This window comes from Loxodonta africana, chromosome 1 (genome assembly GCF_030014295.1).
Source record: "Loxodonta africana isolate mLoxAfr1 chromosome 1, mLoxAfr1.hap2, whole genome shotgun sequence".
Classification (NCBI taxonomy): Eukaryota; Metazoa; Chordata; class Mammalia; order Proboscidea; family Elephantidae; genus Loxodonta; species Loxodonta africana.
In genome coordinates this window covers 169,934,391-169,954,859 of record NC_087342.1, presented here as the reverse complement: position 1 = coordinate 169,954,859, position 20,469 = coordinate 169,934,391, and the positions used below count along the sequence as shown (strand labels likewise).

Sequence of the window (20,469 nt, the reverse complement as noted above, 5' to 3'; positions counted from 1 at the left end):
CACCAATGTTATGAAACAGTTTTATATAAGTTTTTGAATGAGAAACTAATTTGGGCTATAAACTTTCACCTAAAGCACCATAATTATATATAAAGGAAACATTTGAGAAATTTAAAAGAAAAAAAAAAAAAAACACTTGAGGACCTTCAAGAGAGCAGTTTTGGCACAGTGCATCTGATAGCTGTCAAGTTGCAAGGACTATGATGTAAGCGGTTGATGAGGAAGTGGAAATAGCAAATGTAGACAACTTTTGAGAAATTTAATGATGAAAGGGAAAAAAATATTGTAGCTGAGACAATAGTATGGTGGAGAGAAAATGTGTGTAAACGTATATTTTATGCATAAGGGAGACCTTGGTATGTTCATGGATGAAAGGGAACGCTCCAGTGGAAAAGGGGGGATGTGGGGGAAGGAAGGGTAATAGATGACCTGGGAAGAAGCAAGAGGGAATGGATTAAGAGGAGGAAAGTTTCAGAAGTAAGAGGAGGATGTGAACAACTATTACAGTCATTTCTGGCACGTGTGACTCTCTGGTTGGTCTTTTTTAAAAAAAGTAACATTATCCTCATTACTAAAGATAATGTACAGTGTACACTAAAAAGTATAACCTCAGTCAGAACATAGTTCAGGTTTCTTAGCCCAGCACTTCTCATATTTATAGTAATCGCTGTGTGAGGCTGTTGTTTAGAGTTTGCATTTCCAACAAGCCCCCAGGCGATGCTATTCTGATCTGAGACCTTCCATCCTTGCGTCCATGAAGCTTCTTTTTTTTTTTTTTTTAATGGCAGGTTGATGTAAATATTTTACATTTGGCTTAACCTTGAAGTGAATACTTATGTAAGAAAAATTGAACATCCTTTCTCCTTAAGTTAGCTGAAATGTGGTCGAAATACATCTCAAAAATGTATTTCAGTTTTAAATAACTCAAAATGCTTATGTGCGTATCAAACATGAATTCTTTTAGAACTAAGCAAAGCATTATCTTTGGAGTTTGAAAGCATATTGTTGTGGAATGTGAGAAAACAGAAAATTGCCTAAAACCAGAATGTGATCTTGATGAAATATTTTTCTATAATGAATGACTGATCAGTTATTTGTTTGAGGGATCTGTTATTTGTCGATTCAAAGGGACTTGAGAAAACTTTTCTTAAAATGTTTTGTATGATAGTAGTATGATTCATTATTAAGGGTTTGGGGTGGTTTAAAACTGTTTACATTTAACAAAGTACTGCTTTTTAACCTAAAACCACAATATAGTACAAGCAGACTATTTACGAAATAACCATGGGATTTTTTTTTTAATTAATTCCTAGCTTAGACTATATAAACTGTGATTAATGTCTCCTTTCTTCAATTCCATCAGTTATTTCTGTGATTGCCCCTAAAGTCTCATTTGAAGATGACATTAAAAGCAAGGACTTGACAGTCCAGACAGACCACTTGTCTATCACCCAACTGTGTAACAGATCCCACATAAAGTGAGAGGCTCCAAGATAATCCAAACATAAACCAGAGGAAAAGTTTATTGAAACCTGTACCAAAATCTAAAATTTTCTGCTTTGGCAATTGTTTTTCTTTTCTGATACATTTTTTATTTGTCTCAAATGGATAATAAACCAAAAAAAAAACATTGCCATCAAGTCAATTCTGACTCATAGTTACCCCGTAGGACAGAGTAGAACTGCCCCATAAGGTTTCCAAGGCTGTAATCTCTATGGAAGCAGACTGCCACATCTTTCTCTCGCAGAGCAGCTGGTGGGTTTGAACCACCAACTCTTCTGTTAGCAGCCGAGCTCTTAACCACTGCACCACCATGGCTTCCTTCAAATAGGTAATAAAAAAAAATAAAAAATAAATGATAAATAAAAAAATAGGTAAATATACACACACATACATACACATACACAAAAAATAGGTAAATATACACACACATACATACAGAAAAAATAGGTAAATATACACACACATACATACACAATATTCAAACGGTTCTTAGGGTATATAGTGAAAATCCCTCTTCTCCCACCTTCCCGTGCCTCCACAGAATTCTCCCTCTGTTAACCAGTTTCTTATAAATATTTCGGAGAGCTGCTAGGAATTTATAACGTATGTGCGCGCACAGGCGGGCACAATTACACACACACAACCCGCATATACTATAGTAACATAGTATACTCACTGTTCTGCAGTTCTTTTTTTCACTTAACATTAAACCTTGGAGATGTCATATTAATACATATATTCTACCCTGTTCGTGTTAAAAGCTGAATAACTGGGAATGATTTGCCAAAATTTGAATTTTTTTTCTTCCATAAGGTTACATGCAAGTGAATATGTTTAGCGTTTAGGGCCATTAAGGAAGAATGTCAGTGGATACCCACAGGGAAATTCAACATCCCCTTAAACTCCCTCTAATCAACCTGTAAACCCCTATGGTTTTCACCAGCCTGGATGCCTTTCCTTCTCTGTATTCATCCACCCATTGCTTTCATTTCCTAGGGCTGCCTTAACAAAGTGCCACAAATAGGGTGGCTTAAAAAACAAATTTACTCCGTCACAGTTCTGGAGGCTAGAAGTCCAAAATCAAGGTGTTGCAGGGCCATGCTCCCTCCGAAGCTCTAGGAAAGGAATCTTAACTGATTGTTGTTCTTTGGCTTGTACCTACATCGCTCCAATCTCTGCTTCGTCTTCACATGGCCATCTTCCTCTGCATCTGTCTCTCTGTGTCACTTCTCCTTTTATAAGGATACCAGTTACATTGGAAGAGGGCCCACCCTACTCCAGTATGACCTGTGAATTTAACTAATTACATCTGCAAAGATGTAATTATCTATCTCCAAATAAAGTCACATTCACAAGTACCAGGGGTTAGGGCTTGGACATATCTTGAACAAATCAAACTTTTGGGGGGACACAAATTAACTTATAACACCGTCTTCCGAGTATTTTTTGTGTCTTCATTGTACCCAGCAGTATATGAAGTGCTTTGTGGGTGCTCCATAAAACCACCTGAATGAAAGCCTGCTCTTGACAATGAGGCTGGACTTTTCTTTTAAATAAACTTTTAATTTTAAAGCACTTTTACATATACAGAAAAGTTGCAAAGATAGTACAGAGAATTCACCAAGTTTCTCCTACTGTTGCATCTTATATTACTAGGGTACATTTGTCACAACTAAGATACCAATGGAAGCCATGGTGGCGTAATGGTTAAGTACTACAGCTGCTAACCCAACGATCAGCAGTTTGAATCCACCAGGTGCTCTTTGGATACTCTATGGGGCAGTTCTACTCTGTCCTGTAGGGTTGCTATGAGTCGGAATCGACTCGAAGGCAACAGGTTTGGTTTGGTAAGGTACCAATATTGATACATTATTATTTACCATTGTTAAGATTTTCTTAGTTTTCAATTAATCCCCTCCCCCACCCCTGCTGCCAGAGTCCCATTCTGGATACCATGTTGCATGCAGGTGTCAAGTCTCTTTAGTTTCTTCTGGTCTGTGGAAGTTTTTCAGTCTTTCCTTGTTTTTCATGGGGGTTTTGACAGACCTGAGGAGTGCTAGTCAGGTATTTTGTGGAATGTCCCTCTCTTTGGGTTTGACTGATACTTTTCTCATGGTTACATTGGGGCTACAGGTTTTTGGGAGGAAGATCACAGAGGGGAAGTAGCCTTCTCAGCACGTTATCAGGGGTTATATGATATCCACATGACACCACTGGTGACATTAACTTTGATCACCTGGCCAAGGTAGTGTTTGCCATGCGTCCTACTGTAAAGTTATCACCCTGCCCCTTTCCCTGCTCTGTTCTTTGAAAGCAAATCATTAAGTGCAGCACCTCCTCCCTTCAAGGGGGTGGAGAGGGATTAAGCCCCATCTCCTTGAGAGCAGAGTATCTATATAAATTATTTAAAATTCTCTGTAAGGAAGATTTTTCTCTTCTCCCCCATTTATTTGGGACCCTGGTGGTACAGTGGTTAAAGAGCATGGCCTTAGATAACCAAAAGGTCAGCAGTTCAAATCCACCAGCCATTCCTTGGAAACCCTATGGGGCAGTTCTACTCTGTCTCATAGGGTCACTATGAGTCAAAATTGACTTGATGGCAGTAGTTTTTTATTTTCCCATTTATTTAGTCAATCTTTATTTGTATTAGTATGGGCTCTCATGGATATCTATTTAATGTTCTGGATTATAATGCAATAGCAAGTTATTTATTTATTGCTTCAATTGTTCCACCTTCAGCCATTAGGTGCTCTTTCATGTTGACTCCTTAGTTCCTTTGACATAGTCCCTTTTGTGACTGAACATGTCCTTACTTTCTGGTATCACAAGATATTCCATGTTCATGTTGTATATTTCCTGCCCCAGCCTTGTTATGTTGTTGTTGTGATCGTCAAGTCGATTCCGATTCACAGTGACCCTATAGGACAGAGTAGAGCTGCCCCCTAGGGTTTTTTAGGCTGTTATCTTTACAAGATCAGGTCACCAGCTCTTTTTTTTTTCCCACGGAGCTGCTGGTGGGTTGGAACCACCAACTTTTCCATTAACAACTGAGCACTTAACCATTGCACCACCAGGGCTTCGTTCCTTTTATTGAAGAGGCTTATATTTCAGTCCAGGCCTCAGCATTATTTACTCACCCATTCACTCACTCATTGATTCAGTCAGTCAGTGAATATTTATATTCTACTCTGATGCTAATCATTGACCTAGATGCTGGATATGCAATGGTGAACAAAGCAGAGAAGATGCCTGCCCCCAAAAGCTAACAGTGTGATACTGGAGACAGACAATAAGCAAGTCTCAACAAAGAAATATATAATTATAACTCTAGTGCCTGATATGAAGGGAAGGGACAGGGTAATGAGATTAAAAATAACCCGTCTGGTTTAGATCAGGTAAGCAGAGAAGGCCTCTGAAAGGCTGACATTTAGGCAGAAAACAAGATTGAGAGTCAAACATTTAAAGAGCAGAGAGAGGAGTATTTTCAAACTGCAAGTTAGTGACTCAAGACTAGTTTAAAAAAAAAAAAGAATAGAAAATACCAGAAGTATTGCCTTATAAAACTTTTGTTCCCTTTATTGTGTAAGTATGTGTTTTTATATCTACTGATTCTTGATATAAAATGCATTTCTTACTGTGGAGCACAGTCAAAAAAGCCTGAAAGTCACTGTTTTAGGGAAAGGTAAGAGTTATTGAACAATATCACTAATATCACCTGCTAGCAAAATTTTGCTGAACATGATTAAAAAATGACTGTACATTAGTAGAACACTCCCAAAAGTTCAAGCTGAATTCAGAAGAGGACGTGGAACGAGGGATATCATTGCTGATGTCAGATGGAGCTTAGCCAAAAGCAGAGAATGCCAGAAAGATGTTTACCTGTGTTTTTATTGATTACACAAAGGCATTTGTCTGTGTGGATCATAACAAATTATGGATAACATCATGAATGGAAATTCCAGAACACTTATTTGTTCTCATGCAGAACCTGTACATGGATTAAGAGGCAGTCATTCAAACAGAGCAAGGAGATGCTTCATGGTTTGAAATTGGAATAGGTGTGTGGCAGGGTTGTATTCTTTCACTTTGTTCAATCTGTATGCTGAACAAATATTCCAAGAAGCTGGACTATAAGAAGAAGGAGGCATGAGGATTGGAGGCAGACTCATTAACAACCTGAGCTATGCAGATGACACAACCTTGCTTGCCAAAAATGGAGATGATCTGAAGCACTTACTGATGAAGGTAAAAGACTACAACCTTCAGTACGGATTACACCTGAACATAAACAAAGCAGAAATCCTTACCACTGGACCAATAAACAACATCATGATAAATGGCAAAAAGTTGAATTTGTCAAGGATTGCATTCTTCTTCGGCCAACAATCAATGTCCATGGAAACAGCAGTCAAGAAATCAAACAATGTATCGCACTGGGCAAATCTGGGGCAAAAGACCTCTTTAAAGTGTTAAAAAGCAAAAATGTCACTTTGTGACTAAGCTGTGCCTGACCCAAGCCATGGTATTTTCATGTGAAACCTGGACAACAGAAAAGGAAGATTGGAGAAGAATTGACATATTCAAATTGTGGTGATGGTGAAAGAATGTTGGCTACATCATGGACTATCAGAAAAATGAACAAATCTGTCTTGGAGGAAGTACAGTCAGAATGCTCCTTGGAAGTGAGGATGGCAAAACTTCATCTAGCTTACTTTGGACATGTCATCAGAAGGAACCAATCACTGGAGAAAGACACCAGGCATGGTAAAGGAGAGGATCAGTGAAAAAGAGGGAGACCCTCAATGAGATGGATTCACATGGTGGCTGCAACAATGGGTTTAAACATAGCAATGAATGTGAGGATGGTACAGAACCCAGCATACGTACATTTCTGTTTTGCATAAATAAGGTCACTATAAGACATTCAATTAGACAGCACCTAACAACAACAAAAGAGCAGATTGAAAGCTCTGAAAAGAGAAAGAACTTTAATGTGTTTGAGGACCTGAAAAGAGACCAGTGTGTGTCTGGAGAGGAATGAACACAGGATGTGAGAAGAGGCCAAAGAAATGAGGAGGCACAAAGTTGCTCTACAGGGCTGAGAGGCCGTAGTAATTTAATTGATGAATGATGGGAAGCCACTGGAGGGCTCTAAACAAGGAAATATTGATAATTCTAAAAGATATCTTAGGCTGCTATGGGGAGAATGGAAGAAGAAGCCAAAAGAGGAAACAGGAAAAAGTCAGTAATAAGACTCTTGCAGTGATCCACCAGGTGAAAGAGAATTCACTAGAATGTGTGGTTCACATTTCATTGTTAGTCTTATTCTCCCAGCCACTAGAACAATGCCTGGAGCACAGCAGACCTTCAATATGTAATTGTTGAATGAATAAATTACATGATTGTAGTAAAGATGTAGAGAAATGGATAAGTTACATCATATTTGGAAAATGACATATCCTATTGATAGGTTGGGTGTAGGGAGAGAAGGAGAGGGAGGGAGTGAGCTCTCTTTTACACATCTAACGCCACACTACTCAATTATGGTTTCTTTCTTTACTACTGGAGTATATAGGATAGTTACAGGATTCTTTTAACTTTTTAGACTGTGTTTCTACCCCTGTGCTTACTCATATTGACCTGAAATGGAAGTATCAGAATTTTTCAAGAGAAACTGGGATTCAGTGGAATCTCAAAAGCTAGTTCTTATCACAGATTTTCAGACCCACAGGACTCTGCACGATTCTTGATGATCGATGTCAAATCTATGAACCCAGTACGAGTCAACCACCTGCAAATAAAAGATCCCCAGAGTGGAACAAAAGCTCTTTGGGATCACATTCTGATGGGCACGAGTGAGATGATCATATACATGACCAACTGTGTTCCAAAGAATTCTCCCACTGGTTTTGCACTATGTTAACAATATATTGTGGCAAAATCCTTTCTTGACAACTTTATTCTTGTCAGTGCTGATGCCTGAGATCTGCAGCTGGCTGCTCACTTCCCCTGCTGGTTTTCCGAGTAGAGTACAGCCATCTCTTGTGATTATGATGGGACTTGGAAGAGGACAGGCCTAGACTGCGACAAGATAGAGCAGAAAACTTTAAGAGGCCAGACCCCAGAAACAGAAAAATGTGAGTCCTCTCTGGAAAGTCAGGCTCCAGGGATGGTTGTGCTCCAGAAGTGCTAATTAATTTTGAAAGATTGAGCGTTGACAAGCTAAAATAACAATCGGATGTTTCTGGCAGTGGTGCTAGTGGTGTTTGTATTAAGAATTATCACGTGACCAAAAATAAAACTCAAACTGGCTTAAGCAAACAAAGGGATTGGTTGTCTCATACACCAAAAATTGCAGAGCTTGGTATAGACTTTACATCCTTTTCAGAGCACCAGCTCCATGTCTGTTTTATTCACAGCACTGCCTCTTCTGTATGCTGGCTTCCACCTCAGGCTTGCACCTCTCTTGATGGCACAAATGGCTGAGGGAATTTTGGGCTTTCTATTTTCACATCGCACCATCCAATAAAAGAGGGACTGTCTTCTCTGGTAACCCAGCAGAGGACTGAGGAAGATGTTTCCCAGAAGCCCCAGTAAACATTTCCTCAAACCTCGTTGGACTAAATCTGACCCAGTCACAATGGCCAGATGAAGGATACTCTGATTGGCTTAAGCATATAAGGGCCCACCCCTGGAAGCTGGATGTATCCACCTGCCAGAGACAAGGTAGGGAATTGGGAGGAGGTGCTTCCCTCAAAGCAAAATCTGGGTGCTGTGGCAGGAGAAAGGGGAAAGTATGCTGGAGAGGCAACCTGTGACTGCTACATCAACATCATCTTCACTATTATTTTGATAAAGGCCAAGTTGGAAGCAATGCAGAGATGGATAAGATCTTTGTTCAGAGCCCAACTTTGCCTTATTCCAGCTAAGTGACTTACCTCTTCAAGTCTCAGTTTCTTCATCTAAAAAAACATGGATAATAATACCCCCAGGGAATTGTTATGAATGTCAGAAAGTTAATATATTTGAAAAAATAAATTTTAGGTACTTTCGTTTTTTCTTAAAGTGCCAAATACAGACCTATCTTAGCCAAGATGGAGCCCACGTTTCCACCCAGCAGGACAGTAGATGGAAGGAAGACCCCTGGCCACCATGAGTCTTTTGGGCAAGTCAGGGCCCATCCCATGTCTTCATCACAAGAAAGAAGTTTCACTGGTTCAAAACCAACCTTAAGCAGCAGGTGTTCAGAACTGGGGTGGTGAAGTTTCAGCTTTGATTTTTCTATGAAATTGTTCAGGTTATTAAAATGTCAGCCCTATTCTCTTGTTTAAGAACTGGTTTCATTTCTAATGACACAGCACCATCATGCCATTCCTTGATTTAGTCACGAGAACCAAAACTAATATGTGGCTAGTTTCATGTCATTTTTATAGCAGTTAGTACAGAGAACAACAGGCTCTTGTGGAAACAGATGTATTTGTTATCTATCTATCTATCTGCTGCCTTCCAGACTCAAAACCTGATTTCTGAGATGACCAAAGTAAAGCACATCTTTTCTGGCTTGGTCCTTGTGGAAGAGGCTCCCACAAGTACAAAAACCTGGCTGTTCTTCCAAGAATAAGGAAGAAGAGTGCCATCTCCCAAATTCTGTAAAAGTTGTAAAGGAATGTCAGAAAGAGATCTTTCTTCTCTTGAAAGAAAATTCCCTTGGCATTATTATCTTCTGGGGAAACAGAGGAGTTCATTTCACTTGATGAGCCTCTGTAAACTTCTTAAAGGCCTTATGGCATTGCATGAGAATGTAAACATACATTTAGTATTTCCAGAAAAGGCTTTGCCTTAACAACAATAATGCTAATGCTCTCACAATGACAACATAGCCAGTCTCTTCACAAGGCTTCATCATCTGCAATGTCTCTACAAGCAAGTTAGATAACAAATGTTTACAGATGAAGAAACGAAGACATTGAATATTCTGTGGCTTCAAAAAAAGAGTGTTGCAGGATTTAGTTAGAGTCCTGGGTTAACATCTACTACATAATTGGTGGATCTCTCTGTGTCTGGGTTTCCTCATGTATAAAATGCAAATAATAATAGTAAATACCTCAGGGGGTTGTAGTGAGGATTCAATATGCTAATGTATGTAAAGTGCTCAGAACAGCACTTGGCACAGTTTGCACTCAATAAATGTTAGTTGTTATAGTTATCATCTTAACCAACCATTTCTCTAAATTGCAAGTTGAGTGTGCTTGCCTCTGTGACATACACATATACAACCAATCTCTTCCCCCCACCCACACCCCTTCCTGGCCTCCTTCCAACCTCAGTTATTCATTGGCTCTTAGGGCCCAAGCTGTCTTGGACATCTGTCTCTGTCCAAACCAACAAACTAAGGCAAGCTTTGCTTCCGAGCTCACAAGCTGGCTTCCCTCTAGGGCCATCCCACCAGTCTTTCCTCATTGCCTTTTAATGCTCCTAGGGGCACCAACTGAAAAAAAGAAGTTGAATATCATGCCCAGGCAGATCCAACTCACCCAGAAGACTGGATTTGGCAGTTACACCTCCTGTTCTTTGATTTGATTTGGAATCTGTGCTATGATATAGTCAAACCCAAGTAGCCTTCTTGGTCTAATTTTTAAATTTTTCATCCAGTTTGACCCACATGGTTTAGGTTAATTCCTGAATTATATATTTTTCCACCCACAGGATAACATCATCAAGAAAGCCTTCTTCATTTTATTTCTTTGATTCTCTTATTAATTCATTCTCTGTTTTAACCAATCTTCTCTTACTGTGTTCATCTGAGTATTCCCAGTAATATTGCTCTGATTTAGTGCTTCGTGTATGTACATCTTGTCTCCTCTCCTAAATTCCCTGAGACCAGAAGCTTCAGCTTCTATTTCTATGTATCACCACAAGACCCCAGGCAGGGCCCTTCTTGGGGATAACTGATAGGAGGACTATGACTGCATAGACAGGTCTCCCTGGTCTTTTCCTCTGCTTAAATCCCCTTTCTTTTCTCCTAAGACTCTCATAGGTTCTTTCTGCCTGAATGTAATAAGGCCTTCAGCAAGCAGAGACACAGATTTCACTGGCAGTGGCTGATATGTCCTGTATTGGGGGCTCGGAGGGTGAGGCTTCCGAGTGGGGTCTGGGACCTGCCTCACACACCCTCTGTTGGTGTAGGTGTTGGCAGATTGCCTCCCATTTCTTCCATGTCTTCTCTTCATGTCCATTGTGTTTTCCTTGGTCTAATCTCTCCTCCTACCCACAATCTCATTTGCCTGCCTTTCCCGGAGTCTCTTCCAGACCTGTCCCTTCCTGTGGTTCTGGCCTCTATTCGTGCCTTGGCCGTTACTCTTTCTTGATCCTTCTGTATGTCTCACTTTGGTTTCTGTTCCTTCTTATTCTTTTTCTTTCACTTTCCCCCGCCCACCAGTCCTGTTTGACAGTGTCATCATGACTTACACTGTGGGAACATGGTACTCACTGTCTCCCACACTACAAAGCTGCCCCTGGATTTCATGTGACCAACATTCCTTCCCTGAACCACTTGGGCAGGATGGAAGCTCCACCACTGCCAGACGCCAGAGCCCAGCACTCATAGTGAGTCCTGCTTCCTACCCACCTCAGCAAGCAAGGGTAGGACAGAGGATGAAGGCCACAGAAAATTACCCTAGAACTCTTGTCAGATTCTGTTGGGCATTGTGAGTTGGGTGTGACCCAAGACACCACTCAGAACAGCTTTGCTCTGTGAAAGAGCGAAACAGGGAGGATTCTCTCAAAGAAATGGTACGGCTGCGGGGAAGGGGTGGGTTAGCACCTATGACTGAGACCAGGGAGGTTTCTAGTGCTGACATGACTTGGTCCCCTAATCCACAAAACTCAGCTGAAGCACTCAAGTCCAATGAATAACAGGGTCCCAGTCATAAGCAGAAAACACTCTTCCCTTTTTCTTCCCTCAGCCTCGCACATGCAGGTTTGTGCAATCTGTTCTTATGCAAAGGTTTGTAAAATTGTTTAAGTGGAGGATGAGTCCTGAGTTTGTTAGCCACACTTTTCTTGGAGGGTCAGCTATCAGCCAGGATAGCTGCAACAACTTGTCCTGTCGGAGTCGGAGAGGAGGAGGGAGGAATCAAGGCTGCTGGGACATGGGCCTTCTAGAACTGAGTTTCAGTGAGCAAGAAAAGTTCTTCATATGTCAAACATGCAAACAGGATTTGGTTAAACACTCTCCCTGTGAGGCAGCTGTCCTTTGAACCTGTGGACTAGGGTGGAAATAAAGCTCCTGTCTGAGAAACGATAGGCTTCTTTTTACCCTTTCTGCTGACCGTTGTATTTCCTGCTAGTTTGCCGCACTGACCTTCTGGCGGCAGCATGGGGGGCGCCTTTTGCAGCCAGAGCAGCAGCAGCAGAGTGAAAGTGATTAACGCTCTGAGCTCTACAGTCAGGCTCGGTTCTCTGCAAGCATATTTCTCTGGCATGATTTCCCCTCACTTTCTGTCTGCAGCTGCTTCACCAGCCAAGGCCAAGAACCAGGTTGATCAGGCTTTTCTCTTTGCTGGCTGGTTGAGGAAAGAAGTAAGCCAGGTCTCTTGCTTCTTCTCAAGTCCCAGGAAGGAATGGCAGACCTAATTCTAGTGCCCTTTTCTTCCTTCCTCTTCAGGTACAAGTGGTTAAAGCCCATCCATAGGTGCATCTGACCCATGGGATAGGTGGGAAAGCAAATACAGCTAAACTCACAAGGGGCATTTCTATTCGGAGATCTTTTTCATCCCTCCATGTTGTCTGGTATAGTACTGAGAATGCAATTGATATTTATGGACTCTTTCAACTTTAATATAAGACCTGACCAAGGTAAAGGGAAAAGATAATGGGAATTTTTCCAAATGGATAAAGGGATGAAATTTTTAGCCAACACTATTTTTTAAAAAACTGTTTTATAGAACCTTAGCTTTAGTCAGTGTCAGCCAATGTGCCAATCTCATTTTTCTGACTCTTATATTAGAACTAAATGTGTCATTTTACACATACCAATGATCTTGAATACTTTTTCAGTTGATTTTGAAAGTTCAGAGAGCTGGGCTTCCTGAATCCTCATTCCTTGGACCTGTAGGTTATACAGGATGATTCACTGGAGAACAAGAAGAAAATATTTGAACTTCTATTTGTCTGTATTTTTAATCTAAAAAAGAAGAAAGAAATTAAGTTTTACTATTACTGCTAGTAATAGTAATAAATATTACTAATGTTTACCATACATATTTACAAGCATAGGAGTATAAAATTTACAAGTAAATATACATATGATCAGGATGCAGGTTCAGAATTTTTGGATTGGATTATATGATTAAAAAAATGTTTGGTAGGACTTCTGTTTCTGGCCAATGTGGAGTAATAGAGATGGAATTTACCCTCCTGCCTGAAACAACCCCCATTCCTCAAAAATAGTATATGAAACATGTTTTTTTAGGACACTGGACATCGAACAATGAAGACAAGTGATCCCAGAGAGTCAGGAAACAAATGAAGTGAGCCTTATGATTGCCCCAGGTTACTACTCCCTTGAGAGTGTGTTCAGTCTGCAGTAGTACAGGCACCACTTCCTGGTGGACCCCAGTGTACTTCCTGAGTTGAAGAGACAGAGTTGAGGGTCTTGTGAGATCAAGGGAGCTAGAGTTTATGAAACAGTGCTGGAAAGAAAAGAGCTGCATAGAGAGAAACTTGGAGATCTGTTGTGGATTCTTCTTGAGTATTCAGCCAAGTCCTAATCAGCAAATGCATGTGAGGAAACTACCCAAAGATGGAGAAAGAATCATCTGAAAAGATTAGAGGAAGCAAATCCTGGACTCACACAAAGACAAAAATAGTACCTGCTCCTCCCAACCAGATGGAAAACCTCGTATTTCACAGGGTATTGGAAAAGTACTCAAAAACTCTTTCCTTAGTAATGTGGAATAATTAGGCCTAGATTAAACACTGCTATGGTCACACCTAACAAATCTTAAAATCAAGACCCAAAAGGATCAAACTATTTCCAAGTAACTTAACTGCGTCCCAGAATAAAATTCAAGAATACTAATAAGAAACACAAATATCCAGCACCCAATAAGGTAAAATTAACAGTGCCTGGCATCTAATAAAAGATTAGATGGCATGCAAGTAGGAAAATACAACCCATAGTGAGGAGAAAATTCGATCAATTGAAACTGACATTGATATTAGAATTAGCAGACAGGAATATTAAAACCGTTATTTTAACTGTGTTCCAAATGTTTAAAAAGTTAAGATGATATATGGGAGGTATAAAAAAGACCCAGATTGAACTTGTAGAGATGAAAATTACCATGTCTGAGATAGAAAATACAATGGTAGAATGGGTTAGATTAATGATAAATAGACATTATGGAAAAAAGATGAGTGAGTTCAAAGACAGCAATAGAAGCTATACAAAAGGCAACACAACAAGAAAAAAGAATTTAAAAAATCAAGAGTATCAGTGTGCTGTGGGACAACTCAAGCAGCCTAATATATGGTTGCTGGAATCCTCAAAGGAGAGGAGAGAAGAAATATTTGAAGAAATAATGGCTGAAAAATTCCCAAATTTGATGAAAACTGTAAACCCACAGATCCAAGAAGCTAAGTGAAGCCCAAGCACAAGACACATGAAGAAAACTACACCAAGGCATATCATGAACAAATTGCTCTACAACAGAGATAAAGAGAAAATCTTAAGCACACCAGAGAAAAAGATGACAGCAGATTTTTCATTGGAAACAGTGCAAGCAAGAAGACAGTGGAGAATACATCTTTAAATTACAGAAAAGAAAAATCCCTATCAACTAGAATTTTATACATAGCAAAAATTTTTCAAAAATGAAGGCAAAATAGACTTTTTCAGACATACAAAATCTAAAGAATTTATTATCAGTAGAACTACACATAAGAATGTTAAATCCTTCCAGAAAGAGGAAAATGATAACAAGTTGGAAATACAGATCTATACAAAGGAATAAAAAGCACCAAAGGTGGGCTCAGGCTGCCATGCTTTGAAGAAGCCCAGCCAGCCCCATAGAGAGGCCCATGTGGGAAAGAATCAAGACACCTGTCCACAACCCCAGCTGAGCTCCCATCCATAACTGGTACCAAGTTTCCAGCGATATGACTGAGTCATTTTGGAAGTGAATCCTCCAGCCCCAGTCAAGCTACTCCAGCTGAGGCTGCATGGGATAGAGTGAAGCTGTCCCCACTAAGCCCTGCCAAAAATGCAGACTTGAGAACAAAATAAATGATTGTTGTTTTTTTAAGCCATTAAGTTTTGGGGTGGGCTGTTACTCAGAAATAGATAACCAGAACAGGCTTATTGGTTGGTGGCGTAACTGGCTCTGCTATCTCAACTATCACCGCAGCACCTCTCCCTTCCTCTAGTCTGTACTAAGAAAGAAAAAGAAAAAAATGACTGGGAAAAGATAGAGGATAAAGAGTGCAGAGCTGTAAATAATTGACTCAGAGAGGAAGGCTGTGGCTTTTTCCTCCCCATTTCTCTGTGAGTTAAGTGGTGGGGGATGAAGTGGGGGTTTGGAGAATCAGGCTTAAAGATGTGAGAATACCTGCAAGAAGTGGTGACTGGTATTTCGTTTTCTACTTGTACCTGTCCTAAGATACAAAAATGTGGTCTTGTCATAATACTGAATATGGGGTGTTATGAGGAAAATCTTTAAAATTTTGCCATGTATCTCCTAGAGTTTGGAAGCAAATGTAATGAAATCTGTGTCCACAGTTTTCCTGGAGATTTTCTGAAGGCAGGAACCTTACTGGAGAAGCTTACAACAACAGAATGAATAGGATTCTAGGGTCTGTTTCTAGGAAAAAAATAATGGGAGAAATGCTCCCCCAAATTTCCATAGCCTCCAGAGACTACAGGAAGGAGCTCAGTCTAGTGATTTTTCTGAATTATAAGGGAACCTAGGGTGTTAAAGGAAATAGGCAGGAGCCTTGGGGCTCCCCATGTACCTGCAAGCAAGGGATGTTTCCTCCCACACAGGTGTCTGGAGCATGAACTCACAGACCGGGAAGGGAGACATTGCTAAGAACATCAACAGCAGAGGAAACTAGGTGAAGCTAAACACTGACGTAAGAAAAACATTCACCTGCATTGCTCAGAGATTACCATTCCACTGCTAATATGTGTCCAGTTATTAAGAAGAACCCAGCCACATCCTTTATTCCCCTGGTGGTGTAGTGGTTAAGCGGTGCAGCTATTAACCAAAACGTTGGCAGTTCAACTCCACCAGGTGCTCCTTGGAAACTCTATGGGGCAGTTCTACTCTGTCCTATAGGGTCGCTATGAGTCAGAATCGATTCCATGGCAACGGGTTTGGTTTGGTTTTTGGTTTAAGCTCACAATGTCAGAGCAGCTAGGCCCAGAAGATGGAAGAGGAAGAGAATACCAAACTAGACCATAGCCCCACTTACCGTTACCTCCACTTCATGGGGATGGAGAGTGAAAGAGCAAATCCTGCCTCCTTCCCATTTCAGCTCCCCAGGACTGAAACAGCCTTGTGGCCACTTTAACGAGAGAGAAGATGAGATACAATTTAAATCAAGCATCTTATTTAAATGACTTTATTGAGGTATATAATTTACACACGATAAAATTAATCCACTTTAAGTGCACAATTCAAAGATTTTTAGTAAATTTACAGAACTGAGCGACTACCACTATGGTGAGTTTTAGAATATTTCAGTCACCCCAAAAAGGTTCCTCATGCCTGTTTGCAGTCAATCTCGGTTTAAGTCTAATTTTAGTTAGTGGTTTAAGCTGGGCTACATAATAGTTTTAATATCAGAAAAGTGTCCAGAAGATGTCTAGAAAGTCACATAATCTAATCATTGAGAAATTTGCTAATCACTGTAGAGGGAGATTCCATGTTGCAAAGTTGGGGGCCGTGACTGGAAAAAAAATAATAATAATAAGCAAAATTTACTCATATATATACCCACCGAGTTCACATTGTTTAATAGTTATGTGTTTTTTTTAAAAAATTGGTGACTTTTTAATAGACTATAAAGTCCTTGAGGATAGTGCCCAGATCTTATTCACAGCATATCCCTAGGACCCAGCACAGAAGTTGTCATATGGTAGTTGCTCAGTGAACTTTTGCTGAATGAATAACTGAAGCTCTCAAGGAAGACCCAGAATAGATAGATCATAAATAATGGGATGTTAGAGTCCAAATGCATCTTAGATATTATTTAGTCCAGTTTCTTCGTTACATAAATGAGGAAATTCAGGTCCAAAACAGTGTATTGACTTTCCCAAGGCCCCTTAGTGGTAGAGTTACTGAGGCTATTCTTCCTAATAAACCAACCCTTGAGTTAAACTAGTTGGTAAACCAGAATCCCATGCTGCAGAAGGCCTTTCTTTAGAAAATTCTTACTACTTACAAAGCAGGGGCATGTTAGAGTTCTAGATGTTAAAGGTAGTGTGTTCAGGAACAGAAGCAGGTACCAAGGATTACCATGGGCAAAGCCACTCAGAGTCTAAGGTGTGGCCAGACACTGCTCAATTCTAGAAAGATGTCACAGAACTTTCTAGGTTGGACAGAGAGATCAAAGGGGAACCTTCCCTAATATTAGTCTTGGATGCTTCCAAAGATTTCTTAAAGCTTTGCAGAATACTTTGGGCTCTGGATCATCATAAGCCTATCTACCTGGTGTCCCCTAGAAACTCCAGAATACCTTGGACCTAACACAGGCCAGCCACCCTAAGGGTTATCACAGGATTTATGGGCCCGTCCCAGGCCATTCAGTACCTAAGTCTCTCCTGGTGAGGGGATGGTGGCCCTACACAGAGCAGTCCCACATTGGGACACTCACCTCACAGCCCAGCCACTTTATAGACCACCAGCGAGACTAGTTCAATTGGTTCTCTGGGACCCCACATGGAGAAGAACCAGTTCCCAGGGGATTCTTGTCAGTCAATGGAGCACCTTCAGGCTAAGAGATGTATTCTGTCACAGAGGATTTTCCTGCTCAGTATCCCAGACGCTGTTTTCCCATTGGGTTGGAACAGAAATCCCGTGGGCTGGCTTTGACTTCTCTCTGAGGTTTGGTGCATCGTGAGGCAGTCTCGGTTATGTCATATTTCTGTCAGGGTTTTCCCTGGGTTCTGCTGGGAAGTGGCACCTATCATCAAACACTTTCGCTTTGGGTTATTCCTCACTTCGAATCATGGCTCACTCTTCAAAGTCCACGAAAAAGCACCCCAGCTCTCTCTAAGCATTTTGTTAGAAAATTCTAGAACATATCAATGAATGCCAATATTGGCTTGCATTTTAAGACTTGATCCAGGCCCAGTGTAGAGAATGGACTTCTGTTTGTCTGTAAATTCCTGCCCCACCACTACCATTCAAAGTGTGTCCTTGGGATACATGAGATAAAGCTAATACTTGGCTCTTGTTTCAAAGACTTCATAATAGCCTCACAGTTTGACACAGTTTTCAACAGTGACATTTGGGCTTCACCTGATAAATTGAATGCCAGGATCTAAAAGTGAATAGTGATATAAATATGACTTATGGAGACTTCACCCTGAAAACCTAAGGAAAATTCCTCTGAAAAGGAATCTAGCAGGAGGTTATATAGCTAAAGGGGAGTATCCTGAATGAGAATTGCTATTTGATACATTTGATTTGGATGTGAATCTCCTCAAGACCAGGGCCCAGCTTGGGAGGGCAGTCTCTGCGTAGACCCAATCCAGAGGTGGGCAGTAAAAGGCTGCCCTGCTCTTGCAAGCCACAGTGCAGTGCTCTGGAGTGGGAAATGGCATGCTCCTGGCAGCCAGTGATAGTGAAGTGCTTTCTATGCACTAATTAAACTGAGTAGCTGGCAGAGTTATTCTTAGTCTCCATTTTATAGATCAGGAAGCAAAGGCATTGAAAGGTCAAATAAGGTGCCCACAGTCACAGAGTGAGTCAGTAGTAAAAACTGGGCCCAAGATGCAAACGTTGTGCCTTATGGGGCCAGCATTTGCTACTATCTTGTGCTCTGTGGTCTCAGGGAACATGTTTCCTGATTTATCTGTAGAAGAGTTCTTTGCGATGCTCATTTCATGAATCTTGCCCTAACACTACCTGTTCTATGCAGGCCTCTTCAACAGCCAAAGCCCCTGCCTTCCTTAGTCTCCCTTCACACTGCCCCTAGACCTTCCTGCAGGCTGTACAGCTCCCACCAGCCTCTTGCAGACTCATCTCAGCTGGACTCCCCACTTGCCCCAGCACATTCACCAAGGTGCCTCCTTTGCCCTTGGCCTTTGCCAGGCCAACAACTTCCCTGTACACTATAGATCAGAAATGCAGCCCTAACTTGGGGATCCCAGGCACTTTTCCTTCCTCACTGCTACTGCTGCCCACGCTGGTCTCTCTGATTTTTTCAGTTTCAGCAACTCCTTCACCCACTCCCCATGTCCTCTTCTTCATCTCCACCCTCTGCCTGTAAGCCCTCCTCTTCCTGTTTTCAAGACTCCTTCAGGAATTCTAGGCCCCTCCCAATTTTTCAAGGACACTTAAAGGTTTTCTTTCCTATACTCATTGAAGAAACATGGTGGCCTCTCTACAAAATTGATTTGTCCTCAACTCTTTCACCTTTTTTTTTTTTTAGTAGGCAGAATTTGAAGATGGCCCTCAAGATTTCCTGTCTTTCCTTGTGTATACACCTCGTGGACATTAAGGGTTTTACTCCCATGATTAGGTTATGTTATATGACACAGCTGACCTTAAGAAAGGGGGATTATCTGGGTGGCCTGACCTAACCACATGAGCCATTTAAAAGCAGAGGGTGTTCTCTGTCTGGTGGAAGAAAAGGAAGTCAGAAAAACACATACTGGCAGGACTGCCAATGGAGAGGGCTGGCCTCTAGGTACGAAGAGTGGTCCCTGACTTAACAGCTAGCAGGAAAATGGGACCTCAGCCCTACAGCCACAGGGAAATGAATTTTGCCAACAAGAAGAATGAGCTTGAAAGCAGATTTTCCCTAGAACTTCTAGAGAAGAACTCAATTGGACCAACACCTGGATTTTATGCTTGTGATACCCTGAGCAGAAAATCTAACAATTTCATGTTGGGCTATGAGCAAATAAGGCGTGTTAATTTAAGCCACTAAATTGGCAATGATTTTTTAGGTAGTCATAGAAAACGAATACAAATGAATATTTAATTGTGTTGGAGTTGTAGATTTTTCTACCTTTATGCTGGTACCAGAGGTCCAGATAAGGGACTGCCGCCACACTTGTGTTGATGCTCAGCCTTGTATTGCAGACTCCCAGCAGAAGAGACTGGCCAGATGGCTCACTCTGGCTACAGTTAAGCAGCAGGTCTGATTGCTTGATTTCCAGAACTCTGCTGCTGGCTCTGAGACAAGGATGAAGTTGGCCTTTCTACCACTAGAGACTTCCAGTCTAGTAATTAAAGTGAGTCTAATACCCAGTGAGGAGAAGACAAGGAGCAGAATGCTGGGGAAAGATCAAAAGAAGGGATTTCATATCCAATAGGTGAATTTGAAAATGTCACGGAGGATGTGGCACTTGACCTGGGCCTCGAAGGCTGAATTTGGTTTTATTTTGGTGATGGAGGCAGGAAATTAAGGGTACATTCACAAAAACAGTGTTGCCGGATTGTATAGAATGTAGGACATTTGATACATCAGGGAGAGTATGTATTAGGATGTAAACAGTATTCTGGGACCATAGTGTGAGGCCTTTGAATCTTACAGAGCACAGGTAGTCCTCAAGTTACGATGTATTTGAGTTGCAACTGACCGCACTTACGACTGTGTTTTTGTACTACATAGAGTGTTGCAGCATGTAATTTCCTGATGTTATTATTCTCAGATGTTCACTCACAGATGTTTAAATGTAATGTTTCCAAACCCCAAGGACAAAAAAAAAAAAAAAATTGGATTTATAAA

General features: G+C 40.9%; 1 protein-coding gene across 6 annotated transcripts in view; it reads left to right on the top strand.

The window, feature by feature from the left end:
- Positions 1 to 20,469, top strand: part of ATG5 (autophagy related 5) — a 220,824-nt gene that overhangs the window by 163,947 nt on the left and 36,408 nt on the right. Inside the window, exon 8 of one of the 6 annotated variants that reach the window (XM_003404316.4) lies at positions 1 to 20,469. This exon is cut by the window's left edge and continues 11,319 nt beyond it. The exons of the other annotated variants lie outside the window; for them this stretch is intronic. The gene's annotated coding sequence lies outside the window, so the exon portion shown is untranslated. 6 annotated transcript variants of the gene reach the window in all.